Source organism: Mesoplodon mirus (assembly GCF_964341445.2).
Source record: "Mesoplodon mirus genome assembly, chromosome: 16".
Taxonomy (NCBI): Eukaryota; Metazoa; Chordata; class Mammalia; order Artiodactyla; family Ziphiidae; genus Mesoplodon; species Mesoplodon mirus.
This window is the reverse complement of record NC_138992.1, coordinates 41,093,355-41,121,344: the sequence shown is the minus strand read 5'-3', so window position 1 is coordinate 41,121,344 and position 27,990 is coordinate 41,093,355. Positions and strand designations below refer to the sequence as shown.

At 41.2% G+C, this 27,990-nt stretch overlaps 1 long non-coding RNA gene across 1 annotated transcript in view; it reads right to left on the bottom strand.

Annotated features, from left to right (window-relative positions):
• Positions 1-394: 394 nt before the first annotated feature.
• LOC309792127 overlaps positions 395-27,990 on the bottom strand; it is a 62,431-nt gene continuing 34,835 nt past the window's right edge. The window contains exons 2-3 of the long non-coding RNA XR_014291606.1: positions 1,659-1,845; positions 395-789 (exon numbers count right to left, since the gene is read on the bottom strand). This is a non-coding gene — a long non-coding RNA (uncharacterized lncRNA). The remainder of the gene's footprint in view (positions 790-1,658; positions 1,846-27,990) is intronic.

Below are 27,990 nucleotides of genomic sequence, written 5' to 3'. Positions count from 1 at the left end.
AGACAGAGCTCTTTGATCTGGCAAAATTATGAACAACATTTAGAGATTCACATCTTCCTAGCTGAAGTCATTCCCTCCAATGTCCCTTTCCTGTGTGTGGTGCCTAAAGGCAATCCCCACTTGGTCTGCCCTGGACTTGCAGACAAAAGCCAACAATTCCGAGCTAGTCCACAGCAGTCCTGCATTGCTGATTGAGCTTTGCTGTCACCTCCCTTGCTGTCAGCTGTCATTCTTCTCTTCCATTAGTATGATTGTGACTTGCAACTTCCCTGCCTTCTTCCACTTTTCTGCTTCTTAGCTTCTCTGGGCTGGGGACTAAAGACACCTGAAAATGTTGAGGCTAGAATACTAAGTGGGAATCAAGAATAATTATTGCTGAGGGGTGCTTCCCTGGTGGCGCAGTGGTTGAGAGTCCGCTTGCCGATGCAGGGGACATGGGTTCGTGCCCCGGTCCGGGAAGATCCCACATGCCGCGGAGCGGCTGGGCCCGTGAGCCGTGGCCGCTGAGCCTGAGCGTCCTGAGCCTGTGCTCCACTAAGGGAGAGGCCACAACAGTGAGAGGCCCGCGTACCGCAAAAAAAAAAAAAAAGTGCTGAGGGGCCCCGGCTTTCATGCAGTGACACGAGTCTCTTGCTTCATATCTTCGAGGTCTTTTCCACTTACTTTTTTGGATCAAAGCTGTGTTCCAGACTGGCCTCTACATACATGACACATCAGCGTATATATCTTGAGTTTTCTTAAAGCAAAATAAATACCAGCCTTCTTTATGACGCCAGCATCATGATCAAGCTGCAGCAAAATAAACATTTTATTGCCCCCTAAGAACTGGATAGAGGGAAGATGTTCAAACGTAATGTATTTTCCATCCTGTTTTAGCAAAGTGTATTCATAAAATTAGTACAAATGGTCACAACTTATATACTTCTGTTCTTTAAGCTTTTATGTTGGGGGCGGTCCTAATTCTTTCATCTCCTTTCATATTGTACAATATGAACAAATCGACAAATTGATGACCGTCTTCCGGGTGACCTTGACTTGGTAAAACTCAGAGAAGAGTTAAGGAAGCAAATACCCACACAGCTGATTCCCCAGGAGTGCCCCAGCTACAAAATAGAGAAGCATCTAGTAACTGCTCCATCTGTACCCACTAGCCTCATTTCCATTATAAGCCGCAAATGGCAAAATCAATGGGGAGAGATGAAACTGGAATATAAAGAGGCCTGAAACTTCTGCAAATCGCTGCTCTACCCTGGGAGGCCTGAGCAGAAACTCCTTGCAGAGTTTCACTGAGAAAGGCTATGCTATTCAGCCAAACTACTGAGCTTCTCCTCCAGGACCTTACTCCCAGAGTGGACAAATAGGCTTTGGGCAGCTCCCCAACTATCCAGGGAGGGAATAGCATCCCAGGCACCAAACTTCTGTAGGCCCACTCCCAGCGAGACCCCACGCACCGAGGGAGGGAGAAAAGCACATCTGCTCTGCTTGGTGATGGCAAATCAGGTGCTCGTCCTTAAGCCTCCAACCAACAGGATGGGATACCCCATGGGCAGGCAACAGGTGTATAAAACAGAGAGTGGTGGGGAGGCTTCTCCCAACTCAGGCTCACTTTATTCCCTGAGTAGTTAAATTCCCTCTTGCTGTCAAGGGGAGGGAGTTACCCCCAAGGTAGATTGCCTTCTAGCTCCCTGCTGCTCTCTGCAGAAATCTTCTTGGAAATATCCAACTCTCTCTTCTCCCATATTCACTTTTAATTCTGTAATAATTCATTCATCCATTTATTCCAAATATTTAACAAGCTTTTAATATGTGTCAGGTATTTTTCCAGGTGCTGAATCCCTGTACATCCTAGACAGAGAACAGAAAAGCAAATAAATATGTAGTAAAAAAAAAAAAAAAAAGAAGTCAGGTGCCATGCAGGAAAATCAACAGGGTTAGGGAAGAGAGCAATGGAGACAGAAAGGCCTCTCTAAGGAGATAAAATAAGAGCAGGGACATGAAGAGTAAGAAGGTGCAGCCATGGGCATTAAATTATAGCCTAGTGGGCTTCCCTGGTGGTGCAGTGGTTGAGAGTCCGCCTGCCGATGCAGGGGACACGGGTTCGTGCCCCAATCTGGGAAGATCCCGTATGCCGCAGAGCGGCTGGGCCCATGAGCCATGGCCGCTGAGCCTGCGCGTCCGGAGCCTGTGCTCCGCAATGGGAGAGGCCACGGCAGTGAGAGGCCTGCGTATCGAAAAAAAAAAAAAATTATAGCCTAGTGACCACAGAGACCTCAGGCCTACAAACCGTGTATTTAGAAACCAATGCTTATATATACAGTACCTCCCAGATTCTGGATATGCAGATTGTCTCCAGAGCCCTTCCCAGGTATCTGCAAATTCTCAAAGGCTTTTTTTAATTCTTCTTGTATATACTTTGGTGGGAGAGTTGGTGACAATGAAGCATTCAAAAGGTGGAAAGTGGAAAGGAAGGAGAAATTAATGGCCCTGGCCAAGACTGCAGCTAGTCACCCTCTATCTTTGACTAGTTATTCTAAGCAACCCCAGTTCTGGTGGCTCCCTTACCCAGTTGCTGATGCACCACATCCAGCCGCCACCATCACACTCATGTACTCCTTAGGTAACACAAGGCACTTCTGCCAAGTGCACATCTTGTTCCTGGATGGGATGTGACTATGAAAGGGTCCAGATTATACAGTCTCACTAAAAGCAGTACAAAGGTAAAAGGAGGTTTTCGTGGGGAAGCAATATTTTGGCTTGTGTTTTGGACAGATCACCAGCAGCAACATGGAGATGGGAAGATGGGTTAAGAGGCTGTGCCTATAATCCGAGCCTACTGACGATGACCTAAGCTAAATCCTTAGCCATACAGAAACAAAGAGGAAGATGAGTCCTGCTGACTTTAGAGAGGCAGACTCAACAAAGCTCTGCAGTTGTTTGGATACAGGTGAGGTTTCCAACCTAGGACGCTGGGGGATGGTGAAGTTGTGGAAGGGTTCAGAACACAGGAAGACAGGCAGGTCAGAATGGAAGCAGGAGATCATGGGATAGGCTTGGGACACAGTGCATTGGAGTTCCATGTAGTCAAAGCTGTGCCGTAGGTAGCAGGACGTATCCTCTTGAGAGCTACTCAGACCAGGGGTGCAGTGTTGTTCCACAAAGTCTCATTAAGCACCTGCTATGTTCCATGCCCAAAGCAATGCTATACACCCATTATTTCATTTCATCCTCTACAGCCTCATCCAGTAGGTTTGTCAGCTCCATGTTGACATATGAGGAAACTGTGGCTCAGAAAGCTTAATTTTCCCAAGGCCAGAGAGCTCTTTGTGCCATGCTCTCCCTGTCACTCATCTCCATAGCACCACCCTAGACACCCCACTCTGGGCTCTCCCATTCTGCTCTCATGCTCTGAGTCCTTGGGGAAGGAAGGTGGTCCTCAATTCTTGATGAGTTAGGAATTTAAGAATACCTATGCTTGAAGAACTCAGAAGAAGAGTCCTTCTAAGCCCACCTCACAACCTCCTACCATGGAGAAGCAACAGAGCACAGTGGTGATAGGCACAGACTCTGAATCCACCCTGCTGGGTTTGGATACCTGCCCTGTCAATTACTATCAATAGTTGTGTGACCTCTGGTAGGTTCTTTAACCTCTCTGTGTCTTGCTTTACCCACTTGTAACTAAAATATTAGTACAAAACCAATATTGTTATGTGAACATTGAGTTAACATAGAAATAGAAAGTACTTAGAATAACATCTGGCACATGATATGTACTACTTACATGGAGCTATACTATGAAGCTGACAGTCCTGTTGGAATATCTCTAGTGACATCAATTTTACTGCCAGTCTCCTTGAAATGCTGTGGCCTAATGGAAGCAGTCAGGCAACCTGGGCCCTGGTAATAACTAAGATATATCACTATAATTATGTTGTTACTGCTTCTTTTTAACTTTTTTATTTTACCTAATTAAGTCCATGCATTGATTCTGCAAAATCTTATTATTAATCTGGTGCAAAGTACCAGATTAGAGGTTGGAAGACCTGAGAAGTGAATCAGAAAAACACCTGTCCAGAAGTAGCTTACTGTATTAAGTAGACTCAGTCAAACACAGTGATCAATTTGTCCAAACAAACAGCCAACTCAGTAAAACCTGTATTTTTGGTCTAAGTTTCTTTTTCCTCAATCAGAACAAAGACATGGTTCAGAGATGGTAGTTACTGATTGGACATCAACGTGGCATCCCTATACTCTCAAGGAAGCTCAAGTAATCTCCCTCAGGTTCCATGGGGAAATGTGAGCCACAGATGTAAAGTGGCTTAACCAAAGCCACCAGGTTAATTTCCATCATAGGTGGAAACAAAATCAATCACTCCAACTCCAAATACAGTGAGCTTACCACTAGACATGCTGACTTGACATTCTGCTCCCCACTCCACTAGGTCACTGTTCAACATGCTTTTTTGATCATGTAACCCTATCAGTAAATAACAATTGAGCAGACAACACGATATATGCATTATAAATATTCTGCTATACCAATACATTAATTACATTATAAAAACTATAAAACTGTAAATTTAAGAGTTGAGATTTTTTTTTTTCTTTACCTAAGTGGATCATCTTGTGCATACCTGGAGTGGATGGCCCTCTCACTTTTAGAAACCACAGTGCTGGGTTCTGTCCCAGGAAGCCAGTGGAAACAGTATAGAACAGCTTTTGTGACTGTGTTTGTGTTCTATTGTCACTGTACTAGATTACCACAAATTCAGTAGCTTAAAACTACACATTTATTTTCTCATGGTTCCATGAGTCAGGAGTCCGGGCACAGCATGGCTCAGTTGGTTCTCTCTAAGTGTCTCACAAGGCTGAAATCAAGGTGTCTGCAGGGCTGCGTTCCTCTCTGGAGGTGCTAGGGGAGAAGTCACGTCCCTGAGGTTGTAGGACTAAGGTCCCTGTTTCCTTGCCAGCTGTTGGCCAGGGGTTGGTCTCGGCTTCTAGAGACTGCTCATCTTCCCAGGCTTGGGGCCCTTCATCTTCAAAGACAGCAAATGGTGGGCTGAATCTTTCCCAGACTTCAAATCTCTCTGATTTCCCTTCTGCCTCATCTCTCTGACAGTCAAATCACTTCTCTAAGACTCAACGTCTTTGGCAGAAAAATAGGGAAAATAACATCTACCTCAGATGACTGGTTTGAGGATTCAATGGGATAATAGGTAAGAAATTATTTTGAACACTGTGAAGCAATAGATGTGAGGAGAGGTGGGATTTGGGGGGAATTAAAAGGGAAAAGAAAGACAGGGAAGCTTTTCTCTGCATTTAAGATGATCAGTATGACTCTGATGATAGAAGAATAAGAGTTCAAAGAACACTAAAATTAAGGGAGATATTATTTGTAAAAGCATTTTGTAAATGCTATAGTGGTATATAAAAGTTGGAAATTTTTATAAAATATACACTAAATGAAACACAAATTAACATTAAGGCTTACTGAGATTTACCCTGTATCCCCAAAAGGATCATAATTTAAAATCGAAATGAGGAAAAACTGAACATGAGCCAGCATAATACCACAGAGCTACAGATATGCAAATACCATTTGGTAAGAACAAGTATGCCCTGGGCTCCACAGATATTGTCATGGAGTCAGTTACTTAACTTCATGCCCCAAATGTAAAATGGGAATAATAATAATAATAATAGTACCTACCGTAGGGTTGTGAGAATTAAAGAATTCATGTAGGATACTTAGCATGGTGCTAGGCTATAAATATTATCTATTATTTCATCATTGAACTTAAAAGAATGAGACTATGATCAATGAATCATAAAGCCAGAAATATGGCAACCAATAATCTATTGCTAGCTCACAGCCCTTTTAAGACAGTAAAAAGACTCACATATCCCTCAAAAAATAATATGCAAAAAGAATAAAAATATCTTTCAAGTCACTGTAGATAACAGGTATTTTACCCATTATGTACTCTAACCTGATGTTGTGTTTTTGTAGCTTTCAGGACATGGAGCAATAATTCAGCTAAAAGCAAAGGGTTTTATGAATTTGCAGTTCTGGAAGATGCTTCCGGCAGGTGTACCTTCATCCTGAGAAGATTTAGTTAGGGCTTGGCTGCCTAGAATGTTGACACCTGGTGGTTTTTATAGCACATGCTCAACTAAGAGTAATGGCAAAGGAGAGGACCGGGTGTAGACAGATGCATTACACTCTGGGCGTGAGTAAACTCTGCATTATCCAGCTGCACGTCACACATTCAAGTATTATACACACCACAGCAACTGTACCCCAGCTGTGGCAGAATTTCAAGATACTCTGAACTTGAATGCCCCTAAGAGACCTGTTGAGGAACCAAAAGAAAGTAAAAGTAGAGATTTAAAATATCAAATGCCTTACTGCCTGATGTGTTACTGTTTAACAGATGTAATTTAAAACGAAAATCAAAGGACTTTTCCTTTCAACGTGACAGGTCCAAGGGAAATTCTTAAAATAGAAAATATGAAGCAAATCCAAGTTAAGATTCTATGAGAAATGAAAGAAAGAAAGAAAGCACTGAAAGAAAAGTCAGTGAAAGAAGAAAAACTATAAAAGGACAACGAGACTTTAGAATGGCTGGAAATTTGGAGGAGACTATCTCAAAAAATGTATTTCTTCATACAACAAATATTAACTAAGCACCTACTATGTATCAAGCACTATGCTAAGAGGCCTCAGGGAGGTAACCTATGGGGGGAAACAAGTAAACAGAGAGGGACATTTCATGACAGGTGTAAGTAAAAACAGAATGACAGGGAAAGGACAGAGGAGGGGCACCTAGCTCTGTGGCATCAGGTAAGAAGGAAGAAGATAAACACAAGAAGACAAACGAGCGTCAATAGAAAAGGGAGACAGAGCTGCCCCGACCGAGGGAAAGTCCTTCCTCTCTGGACCTCAGTTCTCCCTGAGGTCCATAAGTGAAGGTTCCTGGGCTGTGTAATCAGCTCAGGAATCCTACGAATACTGTAAGCAGAAGATCATTTTAATTCCTCTCATTCTTCACACTCCACCTTCAATATGTGGGAAATGCTATCAGTGCTACGTTCAAAATATACTTCCAGGGGCTTCTCTGGTGGCGCAGTGGTTGAGAGTCCGCCTGCCGATGCAGGGGACGCGCGTTCGTGCCCCGGTCCGGGAGGATCCCACATGCCGCGGAGCGGCTGGGCCCGTGAGCCATGGCCGCTGAGCCTGCGCGTCCGGAGCCTGTTGCTCCGCAACGGGAGAGGCCACAACAGTGAGAGGCCCGCGTACCGCAAAAAAAAAAAAAATATATATATATATATATATATATATATATATATATATATATATATATATTTCCAGAATCTGACCTCCTCTCTCTCTCCATCCGTCATTATCCCTGTGGCCTGAGTCAACATCACCTCTCATCTGGATTGATGCTCTCTCCTCCTACCCAGTCTGCTTCTATACTCCATTCTCAAGAGCAGCCAGAGGGAGCCCATTCTCCTGGAGCAGGGCAGTCCTCTGTCCAGAATATTACAGTGCCTTCCCACTGTCCTCAGGCTCATGGACACAGTATGGTCTCTGCCCCACCCTACCTCCACTCCTGTTACACCCCCTTGCACACTCCTCTCCAGCTGCACTGGGCTATTTGCCATTCTTCCAACACTCTTCACAGGAACCCCTCTCTTTGCTCTAGCAGTTCCTGCTCTTGCCCCAGGTTCGCTCTGCTGATGTTCTCATCTCCCTCAAAGCTTTTCTCATATTTTGTAACTGAGCAGGACCCTATGGGGCCTTCCTGGGACAGACCCCTCCCCCATATCCTCTGCTTTAACTCCTCTCTGAGGTAGCCTAGAAAATAGTATCTGACACACGTTTCCTGAGTTGTTTTACAGAGTCGAAAACCCCCACCAAATGGGAGATGTTAACCGCTTGATGACCATGAACATGTAGCCCCCAGGCTACCCAACCTGCAGCCAAAAGACTGATAATGTTAACCCCTGTTACTTCACCATCAACCAATCAGAGAGTTGTGCATGAGCTGATCACATACCCTGGGATGCCCCTCCCCACCTAGCCTTTAAAAATTCTTTGCTGAAACCCATGGGGAGTTCGGGTGTTTTGAGCACTAGCTGCCCTGGACTCCTTGCTTGGCACCTGCAATAAATGCTGCACTTTCCTTCACCACAACCTGGTGTCAGTAGATTGTCTTTACTGCATGTGGGGGAGCAGACCCAAGTTTGGTTCAGTTACAATTTCACATTTTCTGTGAGGCCTACTCTGACCATCTAGGAAACCCTACAACCTACCCCTACACTCCTGTTCCTCCTCATCATCTGATAATTTACTTATTTGTTGTGTGTATTGTTTACTGTCACCATCCTCTCCTCTAGAATGGAAACTCCAAGAGGGCAGGGATCTTTGTGTGCTTTGCTAACCACTAGCCACTGTGCCTTAGAACAGTACCTAGGACGCAATAAGCACCTGGTAAGTATTTGTTGAATGAGTGAATACAACAATCTAAAGACAGATAAAAAAGCAAGCAAATCACAGGATCTGCTGGTAAGACTCCTGGTCACCCTCTTCTTCACCCAGCTCACTGTGCAGTTTAATAGAAGATAGGAGGGGAGAAGACTGGGCCCTCACAGAACCAGTGTACCAGAGAGCATGGCAGAATGGAAGAATACAGCACAGGATGTCTGAAATAGGATTTTAGTTTTGATTTTGCCACTATTGTGTGACCTGGGCTTCAATTTTCTTGTTTATAAAAGGAGAGGTTAGGTTAGATCAGGAAGAGGCAAACCTCTACCCTCGGGCCAGATCCAGCCCACTTCCCTGTTTTTATAAATAAAGTTTTATTAGAACACAACCATGCCCATTCATTTACATATTGTCAAAGGCTGCTTAATGCCACAGCTGCAGAGCTGAGCAGTGATGACGGAGACAGTACAGTCTGCAGAGCCTAAAACACTTATATACCCGGCCCTTTACAGAAAAAGTCTGCCAACCCCTGGGCTAAACCACCAGCATGTAAGAGCCAGAAAAGCAGACTTTGTTTTGTTCACCACCTTCCCCCCAGCAGTTAGACCTGTGCCTGGCATATGGCAGGTATTCAATACATATCTGAAGAACTCAGAGGTTTTCAGGCTACTCCACTGAGCCTTGAGCAGGTTAAATAATAATAGCAGTAGCTGATAGAAAGTACCACATGCAAGGCACAGCCTAAGCACTTAACTTATATCAACAACCCCATGAGAAAAGTTTTATTCTTATCACCCCCATTTTATAGATGGATAAACTGAGGCACAAGAGGATTAAGTAACTTGCCCTTCTAAGTAAGTGGGACAAGTTGGGACCTGAACTCAAGCAGTCTAATGCCACAGTTCATACTTGTAACCAGTGCACACACTGCCTCTCACCTGGCCAAAGGGGCAAGGACAACTGCTTGTTTATCTGTTTTATCTGTTGGCTTCTACACTTGCTCTTCTTTAAAGAGAGGACCTCTAAATTTTTTAAAGTTTGAAAATCACTGAACTCAATCTAAGTCACTTTAACACTCTAAAATCTAGTTTTAGCAGAGCTACTCTAAAGAAAAAAGTTAATAAAATTGCACCCCGTGCCCTGACCTTCCCTCTTCACACATGGAGCCCAAAAAACATTGTTACATGAGTCCACGGCAGGACACCACATGCCCTGAACTGCAGAAGATGGAGAAGACTCACTGCTTCTCAAAGAAAGAATAACCAAAAAAGCAATTGTAACTTTTATATCCATTGCACTCTCCAAAAAATATAGGAAAGAATAGATTCAAAGGGAATTAGAATCTAATTCAACTTTTAATTGATTCACTTATTGCAGAAGCTTAGAGGATGAGCTGGAAAGGTGCACAACACATGAAGAATTCCAAAGACTGAATCTGCAGCTGGTATAAGCATGGAGTGGCATGAAATTTCACTCCAAATTCCAAGGCTCCTGCTCTTGGCCCTAAGCTGCTCTTATTTTTCAGCATGTGAGCACATGTTTTCCAACACAGAGACATCAATAAGTCAGGCCAAGGATAACCTCTAGGTCATTAATTAAACCCTGTGTACAGGCATGCACACGATATCATCATACATAACATACGGAGCCATAAACACTACGTGGAACCAGCAACTATAAATTATGAGCATATAATTCCCTTGAGATTCATAAACCATAAAAATGAAGCTCAAGTGGTTTGTGTAGTCATTTGAATCCCAGAAGGAAATACAGCACCGTGATTCAAAAGTTGCTTATTGTTTACTTTTATATAATGGATGGATCCTACTTCTCAATTCACGCGTGCCCTCCTCCCACTGGGGCCATCCATCCTCATCCATCCATCCTGACTCTCCCTGTCAGCCTTCCCCTCTCAGCCTGGCTTCCCCCAAGCTCTCCCCTCTTCACAGAAAAGGCCCCTCCATGGCAGGAGCAGAAACAGCAGCCTGGTGGGAGTTTGGAGCTTCTCATCTTACCAGCAAATCTGAACAATTCACAAGAGCAGTGGAACTCTGTGAATTGTCAATGACTGTTTTTCATGGGACACAGCATATGTAACACTGCATTCCATGTATTATGACCTACTTATAGCTTTGGAAAAACAATGGTTATTGAGCACTAATTTCTTTCTTAAAGTATTGTTTTAAATTATTTCTTCCCATTCCCTTGTCCTCAAACTCAAGTCTCCACTCAAAACTATGATATCCTTTCCTTAAATCCTACACATTCATCCACTTATTAACCTAACAATAAGAAAACAAATATTTAGTGATCACTGATTATGTACTTAGAAATGTGCAGTAATCAGAAAGAGGTTTTCTTCTCACAAGAATGTGCAATCTGGTTTTAAAGTAAAATAAGATAAAATACACTGCAGAGCATGGGAATTGGAGTCAGGTAAACCAGGGTTATACCTGAATTCTGCTGCTTCTTAACTGTGTGGTATTAGGTGTGGCAATTTCTGACAGCAATAATTTTCTCATCAGAATAAGTGAAGATGGTAATATTTGCTTCTCTGAGTTGCTGTGAGAGTTCATAACATATACCTCTGACTTGCTACATGCCCTTGGGTAAGTTACGTAACTACTCAGTGCCTCCGTTTCCTCAGTCTGTAAAATGGGGACTGTAAGTGTCCTTCTCCTAAGGTTATTCTGAGGATTAAATGTGTTACTACATGCAAAACATGCAGAAGAGTACTTGGTACATCATATGCGCTCAGTAAATGTTCGTGGCTCTGATTGTTTCTCTACATGAAATGCCTATTCCATACCATTTAGTAGGTGTTCAAAGTATTATAAAATAATATCAGTAATAAATATGAAGTTATTTCATACCAAATTGTGTATAGACTGAAATAATTTTTTAAGCAGAGAAACACTCCCCAAAGAAGTGAACACAGGGACTCAAACACTATACACCCATGTCAATAGTAGCATCACTCACAACAGCCAGAATGTGGAAGAAACCCAAGTGTCCACTGACAGGTGAATAGGTTAACAAAGGTGGTACATACATATAATTGAGTTTTACTCAGCCTTAAAAAGGAATGAAATTCTGATGTATGCTACAACATGGATGAAACCTGAAGACATTATGCTACATGAAAGAAGCCAGTCACAAAAGCACAAATATTGTATGATTCCACTTACATGAGGTACCTAGAGAAGTCAAATTTATGGAAACAGAAAGTAACACGGTGGCTTCCAGAAGCTGGAGAGATGGGGTACAGAGTTTCAATTTGGAGAAGATGAAAAATTTCTGGAGATGGTGGTGATGGTTGCACAACAATGCAAACGTATTTAATGCCACATTGTACACTAAAAAATAATTAAAACAGTAAATTTTATATTACGTAACTTTACCACACAAAAAAGTTTAGAAACGGAGGGCACTGTAAAGAGGGCCCAAGAAGTCGAGGAAGTCTCCTTAGAGCAAGTGGTACAATAATTGCACCTTAAAAGACAGAAAGATCTGGGGAAATGTCATGTTTCCATGACATGACATGACTTGCCATGTCAAGTGAGGGGAACATGCAAGTGAGGGACCAGTTGGGAAAGGAGCAAGACGGCACGAGGCAGGCCCAGCTGGAGGCAGGCTCTCTGCTGACTGGGGAGAGCGGGACCACGGTGAGGAGGCCTGGGTGCAGCCCACACCTCCTCCTTCCTGCCAAGTTACCAGCGCCCACCCTCAAGCCATCCTGCGCTAACTTCAGAATTCATGCCACCTCTCAAACAGGTACCTTTCATCTCTCTTCACAGTTCCTCTTCCTTGGAAATCCCTTTTGTCTGATGAATTCCACTCCCTCAAGACCAGGTTCCAAGGTCACCTCCTTGGCAAAGGCTTCCCTGACTCTGGAACTTCCCCTACACTTTCTTTCCTCAGCAAGAACCAATGCTCTTCGAAAGTGGGGCTTTTATCTTTTTCCTATGTCCAGGTCCTGGCACCATGCCGGATGCATTGTTGGTGCTCAATAAATTTGTGTGGAGCAGGTGAATCCTGGGGAAGCTCAAGCAGTAGAGCTGAAACTCGATGCACTGGGTACTGGTTAAGACAGGGAGGTGATGATATGAGTGGGGGTGAAGGAAAGATAAGTCCCCAAACAAGCACACACAACGGATTGGAAGGGCTGAGAGACTGAGTCCAAGGAAGCAACCAGGAGGACCACGCCCAAGTCCAGGTAGGAAGATATGGGGGTCTGGATTAAGTAATTATGATGAGGATGGAGAGAACTATAGGGAAAAAACACCCTCCCCCTAGTAACTGATTAAAAATGAAAAGTCAAGAGCATTGATAAAGTTTTTTAATGGGTTAAATTTTTTTCTTTTTTTTTTTGCGGTACGCGGGCCTCTCACTGTTGTGGCCTCTCCCGTTGCGGAGCACAGGCTCTGGACGTGCAGGCTCAGCAACCATGGCTCACGGGCCCAGCCGCTCCGCGGCATGTGGGATCTTCCCGGACCGGGGCACGAACCCGTGTCCCCTGCATCGGTAGGCGGACTCTCAACCACTGAACCACCAGGGAAGCCTGGGTTAAAATTTTTACTGTGGATGGTTGAAATTATATGGCTTCATTGATTGAGACCTAGAGAATGGCAGGATGAAGATGTTTCGTGGGCAGAGTTCTGGTTTCCCGTGAAGCTGAGCCTCTGTGTTTACGGGAAGAGGAGAATGACAAGAAGTCCTGCCTGAAGAGTCACTCACACATCAGTCTCCAGGCTGCTACCTTTTCAACCTATTCCAGGCCCCTTTCTTTGTTATCCCATCTTTAAAGGTCCCTGTCTTCACAAAACCAATAGACTGATCTTCAAAGCTACTTCATTACCAGAACTTACAAAATAAAAATGAAGTTCAGTTATATATAACATTCAGTAGGAGATGAGTAGAAGGAACTTAACACACCTCCTTTAAGGAAAGAGTAACCTGGTCTAAACACCAGAGGGTATATTTTAAGGTCCCTGTGTGACTCTAAACAAGGGAGACACGTCCCCTACTTACCCTCTCCCCACTGTGGTGGCCTCTGGGTCAATGCTAACTTTGGCCTCCTGCCTGCCAATCAGACCGACCAGAAAAATGCCAAAGCTTAGAGGACTCACATGCTCTAACAGAAATAATCCAAGGTGCCTTCTAGTTACCTCTTAAGGGACATTGATTATTTGCCAATATACATACTGTAGCTTTGCAACAAGAAATTTTTGCTTCAGATAGTGGGAAGCTCCTAGTCTAAATATACATTGGTGGTGAGCACATTTATATCAGGGAATCATGACAGGGCAACAGACGGATACTCTTATCTCTGCCTTCAGGAGATGACTATCTCACTATTATCACCCTCCAACACAAAGGGGGAAACTGAGTCCCCTGAAAACAGGCTTTCCCATTGAGGGTAGACTGATTGATGCGGACAGCACCACTGCAGTGCTAGGAGCATCCTCAGAACAACAAAGGGCTACATATGGCCAAAAGGCTATGGAAAAATAAGCAGCATTGTTTAATAATTAAATCAGTATTGTGTCAGTGCTGGACTTCCTTGGGGAAAAAATATTTCTCAGACAATCAGCAAATAATTTGAGATGGGTGGACTACCTGCCGACTGATAATGGAGATTTTCATAAAACTCCAGGAAATGAAACTAAAAAGCAAGGTAAATCACCATCAGTTTATTTATGTTATTCGTACCATTCCAATTGTAAAACTCGATCTAAAGATGATCATCCCAGCAGGGTTACGGAGGTTCCATCTCAGTGCTCCCCACTGTTTCCAAAGACACATGTGCTCCTGCCTGGCCTCCCCACATACAGAGCCACTCGCTGGTCCCCCAAGAAGGTGACGAAGAGTTGTTCTCCCCCTTCAATCCCTGCATCACTAGAACCGCTAAACATAGACTCTCAGGATTTTAAGCCTAGGAGAGCACTCATTTACTAGTTCTCTCCCAGAAAATACAAACAAGGATCATAGAATGAATTCTGGAAAGACTCATTGATTTCTAAATGCTGGTCCTAGGACCTGTGACCATTGGGATGACATTTTTTCCAGTCCAAGGAAAAATGAGAATAAGGATGATGGGATGAGTTTTCCAAAAGATAAATTTGTTGAATTTAAAGAACTGGATTTTTTTTTCTGATAATATACGCTTCCTATATACACAGATGTGAATGTCATTTTATTCACAAAATGAAGGTAACACATCATACTAGATTTTTTAACATCCTTACAAAATATGATTGTCAATCCCCAAACATTGTTTTTGAAATATTGTTAGCTGATGAGATTTAACAGACTGGGAACTGTCCACTTGTCTAGCTTTCCCTTCTTTGCTTTAATCTTTGGGGCCACGGGCGCACTCCTCAGCTCACAGTGCACAGCCGTCATCAATCTGCACAAGGCTCCCCTTCCTGCATCAGCTTACCCTCATCCCTGCTCCACATTCCTCCTCCACTCCACCAGCTAAGTGCCCACCTCATAATGGTTACTGAAAAACATAAGCAACAGTCCATGCACATTAAAAGAGTATGCACACACAAGCAGCATCATGTATTTTATAAGTATCTATACACATCCAAGAACCTACATCAGTTCTCTCATTTTATGAATAAAGTAATTGAGGACCAAAGAAGTGAAGTGACTTGCCCTTGGTCACAAGAAGGTATAAGCCATCTTGTACTCTCTCTATTTTTCAATAAGGTTTTTGGCCATTTCCTTAAAAGAAAATACACATATACACACTTTTTTAAATTTCTGAAAAATAAAATTAATTACCCTCGTTCATTGAAATACTCATTAAATCTCAAAATCAAAACTTCCTATGAGTCTAGCTATTTCTATAAGGTTATACTGATCACTTGAAAGGTCTTGTGGACTTGATTCATCTAGGATATCACGAGTTGGAAAACAATTTAACAGGCATATTTTTAATGTGATATACATAAATTTGCTTTAGGGATCCTCAGAGGTGTTTTTGTTAAAAAAAAAAATCAGGGACCATTTTAACCAAACAATCTAGAAACTCATTTAGGATGCCTCTTAGCTCACCCCATTTTTTCAAACCTTGAGTCCTATCTTCTCTGGCATCTCCTTTCTAGATCCCAAAAGAAAGCATTTTCCTCAAGTCCCACCACCATTTGCATTCTATTTTCTACCTTCAAGGCTGGCTTTAGAAAATGTCTCCTTTAGATACATCAGAGTCAGACTCCCCCACGGACGTGTCCAGCTGAAGCCACAAGCTGGAGCACTGCATAACTCTTTTTTCACACCATTAGAATTCATGAAGCAACTGATTCTAGTATATGCACCCAAAATATTTAATTTGTTACTTCCAAGTACAAATCATAGGGTAATTTCATCTAAGTGTTTATAAAATACTGTAAAGTAGCATCCTATTGTTACCCGCCCTTCATCTACAAGAAACGATGCCTTCATTGAGGGGCTACCTGTCCCATAGGTTCTGACAAAGGAGATGGCTTAATTGAAGACTTGTTTATTTTATAATGAATAGCAGAAAAGGGCCCCGTTCTTGGCTTGGAGATTCCAAATTTAAACTGAAATCCCTCTTAAAAGCCAGTAACCAATTATATGACCTAACAGAGCCCAGCAGTATATCACGGCAAGTCTGTAAAGCCACAGGCAGCCTTGAACATCCACACTATGTCAAGAGCTTTAGTACTCCTTGGTTGAGAAGTGTCACAAGAATTAGGTTCTGTAATCACCAGCCTGAGACTAACACTGTGCAGCTTATTTCAGCAGAAGTGATGTTATTTCATAGCAAGAATGGCTTTCACTGCTATATGAAAGAAAACTTCCTTGTGTTAACCATTTGCATCCACCACTAATTATAACCATCCGACTTCTTTCTACAAACCACTCTCTGATCACAGCAGGACTATCCACTATTAAAATGCTTATTGGTTAGATTCCTTCTTCTATGGCTTTTCTTAGACCTCACCCTGATGAAATAAGCTTTAGTCTCTTACACATTGCTTCTACTGTATTTGTAAAAAATAAATCTTCAGATAAAGTACTCTATGTTTTAAAAGACAAAACAGAGACCTTCTAGATGGCAGAGGAGTAAGATGTGGAGATCACCTTCCTCCCCACTAATACATCAGAAATACATCTACATGTGGAACAACTCCTACAAAACACCTACTGAACACAGGTAGAAGACCTCAGACTTCCCAAAAGGCAAGAAACTCCCCATGTACCTGGCCATGTGGCTGACAGGGTCTTGGTGCTCTGGCCAGGTGTCAGGCCTGTGCCTCTGAGGTGGGGGAGCCAAGTTCAGCACATTGGTCTCTCCTGTCTCAATGTAATATCAAACAGCGAAAGATCTCCCAAAGGTCTCCAACTCAACGCTACGACCAGTTCCATTCAAAAACCAGCAAGCTACAGTGCTAGACACCCTATGCCAAACAACTAGCAAGACAGGAACACAACCCCACTCATTAGCAGAGAGGCTGCCTAAAATGATAAGGTGACAGACACCCCAAAATACAACATCGGACACGGTCCTGTACAACAGAAAGACAAGACCCAGCCTCATCCACCAGAACACAGGCACCAGTCCCCTCCACTAGGAAGTCTCAAAACCCACTGAACCAACCGTAGCCACTGGGGGGAAGACACCAAAAACAACAGGAAATACGAACCTGCAGCCCCTGCAGACTGCGAAAAGGAGACCCTAAACACAGTAAGTTAAGCAAAATGAGAAGACAGAGAAACACACAGCAGATGAAGGAGGAAGGTAAAAACCCACCAAACCAAACAAATGAAGAGGAAATAGGCAGTCTACCTGAGAAAGAAATCAGAGTAATGATAGTAAAGATGATCCAAAATCTTGGAGATAGTATGGAGAAAATAAAAGAAACATTTAACAAAGACCTAGAAGAACTAAACAGCAAACAAACAATGATGAACAACAAAATAAATGAAATTAAAAATTCGATAGAAGGAATCAATAGCAGAATAACTGAGGCAGAAGAACGGATAAGTGACCTGGAAGATAAAATAGTGGAAATAACAACTGCAGAGCAGAATAAAGAAAAAAGAATGAAAAGAATTGAGGACTGTCTCAGAGACCTCTGCGACAAAAATAAATGCACCAACATTCTAATTATAGGGGTCCCTGAAGAAGAAGAGAGAAAGAAAGAGACTAGAAAATATTTGAAGAGATTATAGTTCAAAACTTCCCCAGTGTGGGAAAGGAAATAGTCAATCAAGTGCAGGAAGTGCAGAAAGTCCCATACAGGATAAATCCAAGGAGAAACATGTGCCAAGACACATATTAATCAAACTATCAAAAATTAAATACAAAGAAAAAATATTAAGAGCAGCAAGGGAAAAACAACAAATAACATACAAAGGAATTCCCATAAGGTTAACAGCTGATCTTTCACCAGAAACTCTGCAAGCCAGAAGGGAGTGGCAAGACATATTTAAAGTGATGAAAAGGAAAAACCTACAACCAAAATTACTCTACCGAGCAAGGATCTCATTCAGATTTGACAGAGAAATTAAAACCCTACAGACAAGCAAAAGCTAAGAGAATTCAGCACCACCAAACCAGCTTTACAACAAATGGTAAAGGACTTCTCTAGGCAGGAAACACAAGAGAAGGGAAAGACCTACAATAACAAACCCCAAACAATTAAGAAAATGGTAATAGGAACATATATATTTATAAATACCTTAAATGTAAATGGATTATATGCTCTAGCCAAAAGACATAGACTGGCTGAATGAATCAAAAACAAGACAGGTATATATGTTGTCTACAAGAGACCCACTTCAGTCCTAGGGACACAAACAGATTGAAAGTGAGGGGATGGAAAAAGATATTCAATGCAAATGGGAATCAAAAGAAAGCTGGAGTAGCAATTCTCATATCAGAAAACATAGACTTTAAAATAAAAACTATTACATGAGACAAAGAAGGACACTACATAATGATCAAGGGATCAATCCAAGAAGATATAACGATTGTAAATCTTTATGCACCCAACATAGGATCACCTCAATACATAAGGCAAATGCTAACAGCCATAAAAGGGGAAATCAACAGTAACACAGTCATAGTAGGGAACTTTAACAGCCCACTTTCACCAATGAATAGATCATCCAAAATGAAAATAAATAAGGAAACAAAAGCTTTACATGATACATTAAATAACACGCACTTAATTGATATTTATAGGACATTCCATCCAAAAACAACACAATACACTTTCTTCTCAAGTGCTCATGGAACATTCTCCAGTATAGACCATATTCTGGGTCACAATCAAGCCTTGGTAAATTTAAGAAAATTGAAATTGTATCAATTATCATTTCCGACCACAAAGGCTATGAGACTAGATATCAATTACCTAAAAACATCTGAAAAAATACAAACTCACGGTGGCTAAACAATACACGACTTAATAACCAAGAGATCACTGAAGAAATCAAAGAGGAAATCAAAAAATACCTAAAAACACATGGCAGTGAAAACAGCACGACCCAAAACCTTTGGGATCAGCAAAAGCAGTTCTAAGAGGAAGTTTATAGCAATACAATCCTACCTCAAGAAACAACAAACATCTCAAATAAACAACCTAACCTTACACTTAAAGCAATTAGAGAAAGAAGAACAAAAAAACCTCAAAGTTAGCACAAGGAAAGAAATCAAAAAAATCATATCAGAAATAAATGAAAAAGTAATGAAGAAAACAAGAGCAAAAATCAATAAAACTAAATGCTGGTTCTTTGAAAAGATAAACAAAATTGATAAACCACTAGCCAGACTCATCAAGAAAAAAGGGAGAAGACTCAAATCAATAGAATTAGAAATGAAAAAGGAGAAATAACAACTGACACTGCAGAAATACAAAGGATCATGAGAGATTACTACAAGCAACCATATGCCAGTAAAATGGACAACCTGGAAGAAATGGACAAATTCTTAGCAAAGCACAACATTCCGAGACTGAACCAGGAAGAAATAGAAAAGATAAACAGACCAATCACAAGCACTGAAATTGAGACTGTGATTAAAAATCTTCCAACAAACAAAAGCCCAGGACCAGAGGGCTTCACAGGCGAATTCTATCAAGAATTTAGAGAAGAGCTAACATCTATTCTTCTCAAGCTCTTCCAAAATATAGCAGAGGAAGGAACAGTCCTAAATTCATTCTACGAGGCCACCATCACCCTGATACCAAAACCAGACAAAGACATCACAAAGAAAGAAAACTACAGGACAATATCACTGATGAGCATAGATGCAAAATCCGCAACAGAATACTAGCAAACAGAATCCAACAGCACATTAAAAGGATCATACACCAGGATCACGTGGGGTTTATCCCAGGAATGCAAGGATTCTTCAATATATGCAAATCAATCAATGTGATAAACCATATAAACAAATTGAAGGAGAAAAACCATATGATCATCTCAATAGATGCAGAAAAAGCTTTTGACAAAATTCAACACCCATTTTTGATAAAAGCCCCCAGAAAGTAGGCACAGAGGGAACTTACCTCAACATAATAAAGGCCATATACAACCAATCCACAGCCAACATCATCCTCAATGGTGAAAAACTGAAAGCATTTCCTCTAAGACCAGGAACAAGACAAGGCTGTCCACTCTCACCACTATTATTCCACATAGTTTTGGAAGTTTTAGCCACAGCAATCAGAGAAGAAAAACAAACAAAAAGATTCCAAAATGGAAAAGAAGTAAAGCTGTCACTGTTTGCAGATGACATGATACTATACATACAGAATCCTAAAGATGCTACCAGAAAACTGCTAGAGCTAATCAATGAATTTGGTAAGGTAGCAGGATACAAAAATAATGCACAGGAATCTCTTGCACTCTTATACACTAATGATGAAATATCTGAAAGAAAAATTATGGAATCACTCCCATTTACCATTGCAACAAAAAGAATAAAATACCTAGGAATAAACCTACCTAAGGAGACTAAACATCTGTATGCAGAAAACTATAAGACACTGATGAAAGAAATTAGAGATGATAAAAACAGATGGAGAGATATACCATGTTCTTGGATTGGAAGAATAAACATTGTGAAAATGACTATACTACCCAACGCAATCTACATATTCAATGCAATCCCTATCAAACTACCAATGGCATTTTTCACAGAACTAGAACAAAAAATTTCACAATTTGTATGGAAACACAAAAGACCCCAAATAGCCAAAGCAATCTTGAGAAAGAAGAACGGAGCTGGAGGAATCAGGCTCCCAGACTTCAGACTATACTACAAGGCTACAGTAATCAAGACAGTATGGTACTGGCATAGAAACAGAAATACAGATTAATGGAACAGGATAGAAAGCCCAGAGATAAACCCACACACATACGGACACCTTATTTTTGATAAAGGAGGCAGAATATACAATGGAGAAAAGACATCCTCTTCAATAGTGGTGCTGGGGAAACTGGACAGCTACATGTAAAAGAATGAAATTAGAACACTCCCTAACACCATAAATAAAAATAAACTCAAAATGAGTTACAGACCTAAATGTTAAGGCCAGACCCTATAAAATATAAAACTCTTAGAGGAAAACATAGGCAGAACACTCTACAACATAAATCACAGCAAGATCCTTTTTGACTCACCTTCTAGAGAAATGGAAATAAAAACAAAAATAAACAAATCAGACCTAATGAAACTTAAAAGCTTTTTCACGGCAAAGGAAACCATAAACAAGACGAAAAGACAACCCTCAGAATGGGAGAAAATATTGGCAAATGAAGCAACTGACAAAGGATTAATCTCCAAAATTTACAAGCAGCTCATGCAGCTCAATATCAAAAAAACAAACAACCCAATCCCAAACTGGGCAGAAGACCTAAATAGACATTTCTCCAAAGAAAATATACAGATTGCCACCAAACATGAAAGGATGCTCAACATCACCAATCATTAGAGAAATGCAAATCAAAACTACAATGAGGTATCACCTCACACCAGCCACAATGGCCATCATCAAAAAATCTACGAACAATAAATGCTGGAGAGCGTATGGAGAAAAGGGAACCCTCTTGCACTGTTGGTGGGAATGTAAACTGATACAGCCACTATGGAGAACAGTATAGAGGTCCATAAAATACTAAAAATATAGCTACCATACGACCCAGCAATCCCACTACTGGGCATATACCCTGAGAAAAACATAATTCAAAAAGAGTCATGTACCACAGTGTTCACTGCAGCTCTATTTACAATAGCCAGGACATGGAAACAACTTAAGTATCCATCAACAGATGAATGGATAAAGAACATGTGGGCACATATATACAATGGAATAGTACTCAGCCATATAAAGAAACGAAATTGAGTTATTTGTAGTGAGGTGGGTGGACCTAGAGTCTGTCATACAGAGTGAAGTAAGTCAGAAAGCGAAAAACAAATACAGTATGCTAACACATGTATATGGAATCTAAGAAAAAAAAAATGGTTCTGAAAAACCTAGGGGCAGGACAGGAATAAAGATGCAGATGTAGAGAATGGACTTGATGACGGGGAGGGGGAAGGGTAATTGGGACGAAGTGAGAGAGTGGCATGGACATATATACACTACCAAATGTAAAATAGATAGCTAGTGGGAAGCAGCCACATAGCACAGGGAGATCAGCTCCGTGCTTTGTGACCACCTAGAGGGTTGGGATAGGGAGGGTTGGAGGGAGACGCAAGAGGGAGGGGATATGGGGATATATGTATATGTATAGCTGATTCACTGTTATAAAGCAGAAACTAACACACCTTTGTAAAGCAATTATACTCCAATAAAGATGTTAAATAAATAAATAAACAAACAAATAAATGAATATATAAATATATAAAAGACAAAACAGCGTTAAAACTGAACAGATTTCTCATGGAATTTGATCAGTTTAGCCACATAATCACTAATCTGATCTTTACACCAATTAGAAAAGAATATCTTAGTTTTCGTCTGGTTTAACCATTTGTTGGAAGGGAGGGAGGGAGGGAGGGAGGGAGGAAGGAAGGAAGGAAGGAAAGAAGGAAGGAAGGAAGGAAAGAAGGAAGGAAGGGATGGTCCAATGCCCATCTGGCCTTGAAGGCAGGATGTGTGTCCCCTACTTGTGTACCTTGTCTTACATTTCCCCCCTCAATAGGAGCCCAGAATTGTGCACACACACTGATGATCTTTTTTCCAATCCAATTTGCCACCATTCTGAACAACCTTAAACTACATTGCTCATCAGACAATAAGCAGAGGCACCTGGCAATCCAGAGAAGCCCACAGTGTCATGATTCCTGACTTAACCTCTGCATCCATAGCTTTTCCAACATTTACTAACCATGTGGGTCAAAAGCTACATTACCAACCACAGACAAAGCTGCAACATCAGCAGCAGCTGTCTCCCTCTTCCAGACTACTGCCAGTCTTAAGAACTGGTGAGTAGAAGAATGGAAGGGAAGAGAATGAAATGGAATAGAATAGAATAGAATAGAATAGAATAGAATAGAATAGAATAGAATAGAATAGAATAGAATAGAATAGAATAGAATAGGATAGGATAGGATAGGATAGGATAGGATAGGATAGGGTAGGGTAGGGTAGGGTAGGATAGGATAGGATAGGATAGGATAGCTCTTCATCCTTCCTGGGGATACAAGCCTCTTTGATTAAGTAAAAATAAAATCTATTAAAACAGTGCTTCATAATGTTACCTCACAGTTTTCTTTCTTGTCACTTACGTTACAAGCAGCATGGATATCTTTAGCCTAAAATGACATGTGACTTGAGAGTAGGAAAAATGGCACACAATTCTCCCTAAGAAAAGATAAATGATTGTGAAAATAGATAGGTGTGGATACAGACGAATGTAATTTCCATCCTTTAAAAGAAAGAGAGAAAGCGAGTGAGAAACAAAGAAATATTGCTGGAGTCCTCGGTGACCCACACAGATCAAATTATACAGGATGGGGTAATATGATTGCCCGTTCTCAAATCAGACGGCAGATGTGCCGCTGCTTTTGCGTGAGCTGCGAGTGACAGCAGAGCCCTGCTGGAAGTCCTACTAAAAGGGAATTACAAGGGTGTGTGTTACTGCAGCAAAATTACATACAGAAGCACAACCTGACTGAGGCCTAAAAATCACAGAACCGTTGTCTTAACCTTCTAAACACTGTGCATTGAAAGAAAGGGGTATCATTTTAAAAAATTAAGATTGAGCACAGCAGTGTGACTTAGTTTGATTATTTTGTGTGCCATTAAATCATTGACTCAATTCATCTTTGCTCTTTCTTCCTCCGATGGTCTCTTCCCTTGTTTATACTGCCCCCTCGATCTTGACTTCCGATCATGAGATTTCAATCATAAGACTGAAAGTCAAGGATTTAGAAATTATTTCCTCCAAAGAACATTTTAAATAAAATATGTGTGGTAAACAGTTTTTATATACCTCAGTAAATACACTTCCATCATCAAAAACAATCTTGTAGCTTTTGAACAAACTAGAATCTTAGCTTTAGAAGAACTATAGCTTCAACCATTAGGGAATCTGGTCGGTTCAGTCAAATCATTTTACGTGTCTGAAAATGTCAGTCAAACTTGTTTTTACACTATATGGATTAGTGATTTTCAAACTGTGTTCCCAGAGCCACAGAACTCCAGAGGACAAAGAGAGATCTCTCACCCTCAGCCCTGTCGACTCCACCTGCCTATCTGCCATACCCCACTGAATCACCTGTGTCACCACCAGGTACCAGCCGCTGTCCTTTCACTCAGACCAGTGCAGAAGCCTCTTTATAGCTTTCCTTGCTTCTTCCCTGCCCACCTCCATCTGTTCTTCACATGGCAGCCCCAGCACTCTTTTTAAAACATAAACTAGTTCATATTTCTCCCCTGCCTAAGCTTTTTTTTTTACGGCTCCGCATTTTATTTCAAAGAAAATTTAAGGTCCTTGCCTCACCTTAAAAAACTCTGCATAACCTGGCATGTATCTACCCATCCTCCAGTTTGTGCCACTCTCTCCCTTACTCACAAAAGCTGCAGTTACAGAAGAAAATATTTTCCCTTCCGTGCCTTGAAAATACCAAGCTCCTTCGCACCTCAAGGAGTGCAAACCTCAGGGTCTTTGCACATGCTACTCACACTCTTTTCAGGGCTGGCTCCTCTTCATCTTCGTTTTGAGCCTCCATGCCCCCTCCTCAAAGAAGCTGTCCCTGACCACCCTATCTAAGTAGTTTTCTCCCCAGCATGGTTCTCTGCCACTGTATCCTATTCATTTCTTTCACAGCAGCCATCACAAAGTGTAATCATCAAGTTATTTATTCAATTTACTGATTGACTGACTGTACCCCCAACTAGACTGAGTTCCACGAGGAGTGATGTTAACACCCGTTCCCAGGTTCCTTTTGGGCTGTGCCCCTGCCTTATTTCATCATCAGCTTTTAGCAAAATGATAATGCAATTAATGTTTGATAGCTAAATGAAGGAAGTAAGGAAAAAATGAGGGAATGAACAAATCAGCCCATTTGTAACAAAGGCTTAAAAGGAGAACATATACAATAGGTAGGCCTGGGCTTCCCTGGTGGCGCAGTGGTTGAGAGTCCGCCTGCCGATGCAGGGGACGCGGGTTCGTGCCCCGGTCTGGGAGGATCCCACATGCCGTGGAGCGGCTGGGCCCGTGAGCCATGGCCGCTGAGCCTGCGCGTCCAGAGCCTGTGCTCTGCAACAGGAGAGGCCGCAACAGTGAGAAGCCCGCATACCACAAAAAAAAAAAAAAAAAAAAAAAATAGGTAGGCCTAACCACTGCACTCATATCATTACGGCCTGAAATTTAAATTGATAGGAATTCTACGTAATCTGAAGTTTCCTTACATGCCCTTTCCTCTCACATCTTAGGGGAAGACAAGGAAAGGGATTAGAAGAAAGTCTTGGATCTGGTTCTCCCCACTCCAACCAGCCTTGACTCCTGTTTGATGGGGCAAACCAAGGCAAGCACCTGGGTGAGCCTGAACCCCTCCGCCAGCAGCTCTCAGTGCCCTGGTTTAGGAAGCAATCTTTCCTTATTGGCCCATGGTCCTCTTTGCTTGTTGCTCGGGCAGCAAATTCTATGCTTCCTACCCAATTCTATGAGCTCTCCTGGAGCACATATAACATCTGGCAGTATCCTGAAATCACACATCTGGATGCTGCAAAGGTATCTCCATATATAACCCTACTGTTCTGCAGGGAGAAACATTATTTTTGGTTGAAATCACTTTTTCATTTATACCAGGTCAAAGGAAGTTCATTCTTCCCATTGTTCAATTTTCCTCTGAGTCGAATTTTTAATTTTGTCTCATTTTAAAATAAAATATTTTAAAATGTACTATTTTATATAGATATGCAGCTAAAAGCAAAGGCATGTATTGAGTCTAATTTACAAGAATGAATATATACACATACATATATATAAAAATTAAGTCTTATTTAAAATTCTAATCCACCATGCAATGTCAATGGTTTCTACACAACCATTTATCAATACACTTTACCATTTTTTCGATTTCAAAGAGATTGTTAACTCAAATCTGTCTTAATATTGGGAAGAAGCTCACCTACCAGAAAGTTTTAACTCAATACCAAAAAGAGAGAAGAAATTGATTTATTGTAAAAATTCTAGAAGCAAGTGATGTAATAATTTTCACAAATGATATTCATTTTAAAACTGAATGTCCTTGCTCAAAGTTTGCAGACAAGTTATAGAGCATTCTGTCACCTCTACATGCTAACAAAATTATAAAGCAATGTTCACACCATTTGGAAGAAAGCTATGTTTTTCCATTTCTGTTTCAATAATTTGGTCAAATGTTGAGAAAATGGGACCTCAAAAGAATCATAAAGTTTGGAAAAGAATGATGATTGCAGCTCTTTTAAATATTGAAGTTAAAATCAAGCCGAATGGATTTTCTTGAAAAATAATTTGTGGCAGATATAATTTAAGCTCCCAAAAGAAAGAAATCATTTCTCTGAGGATCTGGTGTTTGCATAGAAAACTACCTGGTGACCAATCCCAGCTCTGTTATATTTTATTTCTTAACGTTTTCTTTTTATTTCTTTACTGATTTATACATACTTTTCTCTTTTTACTTTAATTTCTTCCTCCTCTTTGTTTTCTGAAAAAAAAGAAGAAGGAAGGAAGGAAGGAAGGGAGGGAGGGAGGGAGGAAAGAAGGAAGGAAGGAAGGGGGAAGGAAGGAAGGAGGGAAGGGACTTAGGAGCAGGGGAAGGAGTCTTACATTCACAGTTTTTCCTAGTTCATGTGATGAGTAGTAAGCACCAAAATATTTCCTATCAAGTCAGTCACTTGAAAAATGTGAGCCTCGGCACGCTGTGTCTTTGATAGACTCCACCCCCTTTCCACATCTTCTCCCCAGATGTAAGAGGCCTGCCTTTCTCCCCCCAAGGGACACCCGCTCTACCACCCTAACTTTGGTCATGACCTATTATTTCAATGCTCTTATTTCAATTTGCCCCCCTCAAAGCAGTGTCTGACTGTTGCCTGCTCTATCTCCCTATTATCATAAACTACCTACTTTCTGTCTCATTCTTCTAGAAACTGCCTTTCCAGGAAGCATTGAGACTAGGTGGAAAAGACATGGACTCTGGAGTTAACACCTCTGGGTTTGAAAACTAGCTGTGCAACGTATAGCTGTGTGACTTCAGGCAACTTACTTAACCTCTCTGAGACCCAGCTTCCCTAGACGTAAAATGCGAATAATAATTTCTTCTGCATTTGTTGTTAGGATGTCTAAGTATAATAAACTTATTGTGAAGGGGTTTTTTACAGAGGTTGGCATATAGTAAGTACTTGATATATGAAGGTGGTAGATATTATAAGACTTAATATTTTTAACCTAACTTTCAGTTTGGAAAATGTCTGATCAACAAATAAATGTAAACATATGAAGAGTTAATATAGAATAATGTTTGAGAACCTTTACTTTGTATTTTTCATCCTAATATCAGACTTGAACCATTCCCAAAGATACTGTGAAAAAAAGTTCTAGAAAAACTTGGTTGTCAATTAGAGTGACAATATTGAGATGAACAAATGTGCAGAAAGAAGGCACCAAAAAAAAGCAGAAGTGTTCCTTGAACCAAGAGATTTAGTCATTTATTCAACAAAATTCACTTCAGGTCAGCAAACCTTTATAAAGCACCTACTACCTGCCAAACACTGGGAATAGAGAGATGATTAAAACATGCTCCCTGCCATCGAAGAATTTGCACACCAGTGAGGGACACATACCAAATTCTTTCAAAAATGATAAAATGAGTGACATGAGGGGGGTAGGCAAGGGGTCCTAAGGGAGCATACGAGAGGGACCCTTCACCTAATCTGTGGTCAAGGAAAGCCTTTCCGGAAATAGTCGACACCTGAATTGTCTTTAAAAACGAATCCAAATTACCTGTGTGAAGAAGAATGGAAGGG